Source organism: Equus caballus, chromosome 13, assembly GCF_041296265.1.
Source record: "Equus caballus isolate H_3958 breed thoroughbred chromosome 13, TB-T2T, whole genome shotgun sequence".
Classification (NCBI taxonomy): Eukaryota; Metazoa; Chordata; class Mammalia; order Perissodactyla; family Equidae; genus Equus; species Equus caballus.
The window spans coordinates 5236181-5242180 of NC_091696.1; the positions used below are offsets into that span (position 1 = coordinate 5236181).

Genomic DNA, 6000 nt, shown 5'->3' on the forward strand with positions numbered 1-6000 from the left:
AAGACACTATTACCAGGGTTAGAGTATCTGATCTGAGTGATGTCGGTCAGTGCTGGCAGGAAGAATCAATCTCTTAGGAGCGAAGATGAAGGATCATCATTAAGAAAAGGTATTAATACTAGCTAACAGTTGAGAGGTTCCTACGCCCCAGGCGCCTCTTTTAATGATTTAGATATGGTAACTCATTAACTATTTACAACAAGACTATAAAGTAGGTACAATTACTATTTCCGTTTTACAGATTAAAGGTTAAGTGTGTTGCTCGTGATCTCGCAATTAGTGTCAGAACATACATTCCTCAGCATTAAGCTGTATGTACACAGATTTACTCCAAGACCAGAAATGCGAGCCAGGCACAAGGGGTTTTCTGGCAGATGAGACAGCGTATGCAAAGGCAGAAGTAAAAGAGAATGAAGGCGGAGAGTTCAATGCGTAGATTATCTTAAAGAGCTGTTAGAGAAAACTCACAACTCTTTCTGAAAAATATCTCAGCTTAGTACAATAAAGGAGGATTAAAGACGTTTCTCTGATCTCAACGTTGTCAATTTGTCTATGGTAGAAGTTCTCCTAGAGTTGCTTAAATGGCGAGAAGGTAATAAACACATCAGAGTTAATAAAATAATATCCTAATAATACTTGTTACTGTGATATTAGATGCCAGGTACCTCTTCTATGTAATCTATATGAATTATATATGTTAGCTCCTTAATTACATTCAACAACACTATGAGTAAGGGAGAATGAGATTTCCACTTTACAGGGTCCAACAACTAAAACGGAGTGGCTAAAAAGCAAAACTATGAAAGATCCACCAGCAAATAAATGGGGTGGGAGCCACTCACATCAACAGGTGGCAATGGTGATCAGGAAGGGGACCTCGCGGGCAATTACATTGCACATAATCATAAATCCACCCTTGCTGGGGGATCTGAAAAATATTTTTCACCTGGGCCCTAACTCCGTCACAGAAGCTCTGCAAGTGGGTAGTATTTAAAAAGCAGTAATGAAAAAGTTCTCAAAGTGAAAACGCTGACTGATAAAGCAAGTTGTAGAATAATCCATATAACATGTGGTAAGAATCCAAAAACGAAAGTCCAAAATATTATATACTTTCTCTGGGCACATGTCTATGCATATAAGAGAATAGAAAAAAGTTTGGACAAATAAAGCAAAAAGCGCTTAATTCTAGAAAGAGGAAAGAAGATGAGATCAAGAATAATGGTCAAATGGAACTTGGGTCAAATGAAATGTTTCCATGTTTCCCAGAAAAGTTTCCCAATTCCTTGTGTAATACTATCAACAGTAAAAATTTTGTTTTGCCAAAGATAGGATTTTGTTTTAGCTTTCACTCTATGATTCTAAACTGACCTCTAGAAGGAGTATTTTGATTCCAGAAAAGAAATGCACCATTAAGGCATTGGCAAGCATACCAAAGAAAATACTCTGAGGTGATTCCAAAAGATAATACACAAAAAATGATTTCAACAGTGGAAAATTTTAGAGGTTGATTCTGGGGTTCCTGGGCAGCAAAACTGATGTGTTAGCTCCTGGAGGAGCTACTTTATACAGCTTCTGGGAATAGGGAGGCACTACATAATATGAAGTTCTTTTTCACAAATATGTCCTTCCAATTTCACGTTAAGAATCTTTATTTGTTAGGGGCCGGCCCGGTGGCGCAGTGGTTAAGTTTGCACATTCTGCTTCTCAGCGGCCCGGGGTTCGCCGGTTCGGATCCTGGGTGCGGACATGGCACCGCTTGGCCAAAGCGATGCTGTGGTAGGCGTCCCACATATAAAGTAGAGGAAGATGAGCATGGATGTTAGCTCAGGGCCAGTCTTCCTCAGCAAAAAGAGGAGGATTGGCAGTAGTTAGCTCAGGGCTAATCTTCCTCAAAGAAAAAAAAAATTGTTAAAAGGAGTCATTCCAGACTTATCAAAATGTTTTAAGTGCTCATTTCAGAAACAAATTCATTCATTCACACATTTAACTGCAGGGTCTTCCTTATGAGGCCGTGTATACACCAGTGAGAGAAATAAAGATAGATCAGTTAGAATTGAAGAGTTCTAGGTGAGTTCTCAGGTGAGGAGTGGGAGGGGCGTGTTAAGACAACCTGAGAAAGGTGAGCAGCAAAGAGTCAGGTGAAATGGGGACGTGGGCAGGCGGTGTTAAACACAGATGGAATGTGGGGGCAAGTGTTCTGAGAGCCTAGTGGCTAATCCAGCTCAGAAAAATATCACAGAGTGAGGCTGGACAAAAGAGGAGGACCAAAGGAGAGACTCTTCCAAGATAAGAGTTTCTCTGGTGTGAGTAATGTCCTTTAACATCTGGCAGATGGAATCGAACCTCCTACGGACAAAGCTGAAAACATCAGCTTTAGCAAGACAAAAATTCTAACAAGGACTAAAAGCCACTGAAAGATACAGTGGACCAAGTATCTCTCCTATGTGATTTATCCACCTGAACTCACTGAGGATCTACAACCAGTTTGGGAGTTCGGTACCGCTAATACTTCCATTTTACAGTTAGGAAACTGAGGCAGGAGGTTAAGTAACTACGTGACGCATCAGTACAAATCAACCCTTGCCGGAGATCCTAAAATATTTCCAACTGGTTCCTAACCTCTCCCCCAACAGTTCTGAATAAGCAGATTGGGAGACACCACGAAGTAAGTGGAAAAAATGAAGAGGAATGCACCTGCTTTAAGTTCTCAAAGAGCCCTCGAAAAAAGCAAAGTGCAGTATGACATGTAAAATAGAGTACCCTAATAAAACCACGAACGCCAAAGAATAGTATGTATTTTCTGTGGGAATATGTGTGTGTATATATAAATATATAAATATGTGTATATAGTTTTATATACTGGGGTTACGTAAGTATATTTACTGGGATTTGCGTGTATATGTGCATATATACATCCAATTTTATGTACGTGTATATGTATATATTTATATGAAGGTTTAAGTATATATTTTTAATCTATATGTATACATGTATATCTATTATTGTATGTATATACACATTATCCACAGAAAATACGTACCACTACTTGGAGTTTGTGTTTTCATTTTCTTACGGTGTGCTATTCTACGAATTGATCTGCAACTTGCTTACGTATAATACACGTGTGTTAACGAATATAAAAGTGAGGAGGACGCTCAACAGATAAACTGCTTACTTCTGGGGAGGGAAGAAAGAATGAGATGGGGTGTAACGGTCAACCGGGACTTTAGGCCTTCTCCGGGACCGCGGACGGGCGGCTGGGGTCGCAAGCCGCCGCCCACCCGGCGATAGGGACAGCCGGCACCGCCCCAGCCCCCACCCTCTACACGCCTCCGACCGCCGCCCTAAGACCAGTCCACCAGAGCGCGTGCGCCGGGGGTGCGCCCGCGCCCGACCAGCCCATCCTTTCCTCCTGGAAGGGGAAGGGGCGGGGCCTGAAGGGGCGGGGCCTGCCGCAGGCCCTGCCCCCGAAGGCGGTGCGCGGGTGGCCGGGGTGAACTTTCCGCCTCGAGCAGGGCTACTTCCGGATCCGGTGGTGATGGCCGCGGCTGCCGAGTGAGGCGGCGCTGAGCTAGCGGCCCGGCTGCCCTGCGGCCCGCGCGCGGCCGGCGAGGCTGGGGGGCAGCTCGGCGGCCCGGGAGCTCCAGGCGGAGGGCGACGGGGCAGGGGCTGTGCCTGCGCCGCCTGCCCTCGACTTCCCGGCGGAGGGCTCGGACTCCAAGCGTGATGGCGAGGGACCGGGTTGGGCATCTGGGTAGAGGGAACAGCTTGTGCACCAAGAGAAAGGTGTTGGAGAATGGGTGTCCAGCGCGCCTCTTTTAACCGTTGAAAAGAAAAGCCACAACCGTCAGAAAAATCCTCTCACCTTAAAGCAGGAGACTAAGGGATGTCAGAAGAAGACGCTCCCACCAGGCTCGGAGTTACCTTGATTTGGAAGATGATGCTCAGCGCACGGCAGCTAGTATCGAATCTCCCAAGAGCCAAGACGAAAGGATCAGAGCTAACCAAAGAAAATAACGACATTGGGTGACAGAGCCGGCCACAGATATGTCAGTTTATTTAATCCCCACTGCAGCCCTATATGGCAGGTGATGTTTGCATCTTTTTTACAGATGAACTGAGACACGGACAGAATTTTCTGTCAACGTTAAACTGGATACAGATGTTCTTTTCAGAGGTGTTTGTGATATTGACGACACCTAATTCCCCCTTCAGCTGGGGAAATGGCTAAATTACTGGAATATCCAGTTATGGAATACTGTGTTATGCCAACATGGAAAGTTCCCAGGACATATTTTGGAGTGGAGAACAAATGCAAGTCGCAGGACGATTTGTATTTAGTTATTCTTTTATGCAAAAACAAACCCCTTCAAAACAATACTGTTTTATTGTGGTACATATTTGTCTTTGTAAATGAACAGAAAACTGGAATAATATACACTAAAATGACAACAGTGAATAGAGGAGGGAAGGGGGACAGGGATTTATGGGACTTATGGTAAAATAGAACTTTACCTTTTATTTATGACTTTTTTGGGAGAGTGTGGTTAGAAAAATGTATATGTGTGTTCTTTATATAATAAAAATTAATTTTAAAATGACTAAAAATTACATGCTTTTCCTTTGAGCACCCACTTTGCTATAAATGGCGTTTGAGTAATTTGAGAAATCAAATCTACCACTAAAGGGTGAAGATTTGAGGGTTATGAGAATATGAACATAAAAATAAAGCATTGTCAGGGAATCCCAAAGAGAACATTGAAAGTCATTTTAAACAGTGCAGCAGTTCACCATTTAGTCTCAGGGAGCTTAAAACAATGAATGTTTTACGCAAAGTTACGTAAAAATGTTCTAGGTCTACGTTACAAAGCTATTATTGGATGGAAACTGAGAGACATTAATTTATATTAAATACTTTTTGAAATATGCATCCTTGTGTTTTCAGGTATACTATTTTATAGCATAACTTTATAAAATGGTCATTGTTACTTGTAAAGTTATTCATTTTTGACATTAACGATTTGCTAAAATCATTATAACTGACAATTTTGTAACCCTATATAAATATTGTTACAAACAAATAAAAATGTAACATATCTTGCACATTGCTCTGGGGTTGAGGCCCCAAAACTAAAAGAGATAAGTCCAGGGATTGAAATGGGAGTGATCCTTTCTAATTGGCAGTAACCCCTTGAAATTGCCATTTAAAATGTGTCAGTTGATCTAAGGAATATCAAGAACTAATTTTGGTTTGAGGATCCCTTAGTTATTCACTTTATTTGGGAAAGTAAAGAGGAAAGCAGAAATAGATATACTCACCTGAAAAGTCTCTGTTTATCTGGGACTTCCCATCACGTGGTTGGCAAGATCCCCTTAAGTAAGAGTTCTAATCTTGATGACATCATAACTGTTGCTTGGTAGCCAGTCAGATCATGAGGATTTTCTAAGGTGTTGCCTTAGGCCCTTTCTGATTAGATGCTTGAAATCAAGTTTAGCATATATATTAATTATTGCTGTGTAACAACCCCTGAACAAGCATTTATTTTCTCCTACAGTTTCTAAGGGTCAGGAATTTGAGAACATCATAGCCTGGTGGTTCTGGTTCAGTCTTTCTTGAGGTTGCAGTCATTTCAAGGTTCTGCTGGGGATAAAGAATCTACTCCAAAAAGCACTTCCGTGTTGTTGGCAGGCCTCAGTTTTTCATCACATGGGCCTTGCCATGAGGCTGCTCACAACATGGCTGCTTGTTTCCCCCAGAGTGAGTGATGAAACAGGGAGAGAGAGCAAAATGAACGAATCTTGGCAGTCTTGTACCATCAATTCTCCACGTGCTAATGATCCTACAAACCAACCCTAGTACAATGTGAGAGGGAACTTGAAAGGGTGTGAAGAGCAGGAAGTGGATCATTGGGGGCCATCTGGAAGGCTAGCAACCACCAAGTGGGACAATTTCCCAAACTCTGATCTCACTGATAATTACTAGATACCTACACAGTGGTT

The 6000-nt window shown here is 42.3% G+C and overlaps 1 protein-coding gene across 2 annotated transcripts in view; it reads right to left on the bottom strand.

Moving 5' to 3' along the window:
• The window catches only part of USP42 (ubiquitin specific peptidase 42), a 57177-nt gene extending 51784 nt beyond the window's left edge, over positions 1 to 5393 (bottom strand). The window contains exons 1-2 of one of the 2 annotated variants that reach the window (XM_023655246.2): positions 5320 to 5393; positions 3866 to 4000 (exon numbers count right to left, since the gene is read on the bottom strand). The gene's annotated coding sequence lies outside the window, so the exon portion shown is untranslated. The remainder of the gene's footprint in view (positions 1 to 3865; positions 4001 to 5319) is intronic. The other variant, XM_070230708.1, reaches the window with a different exon arrangement.
• Between the last annotated feature and the right edge of the window lie 607 nt (positions 5394 to 6000).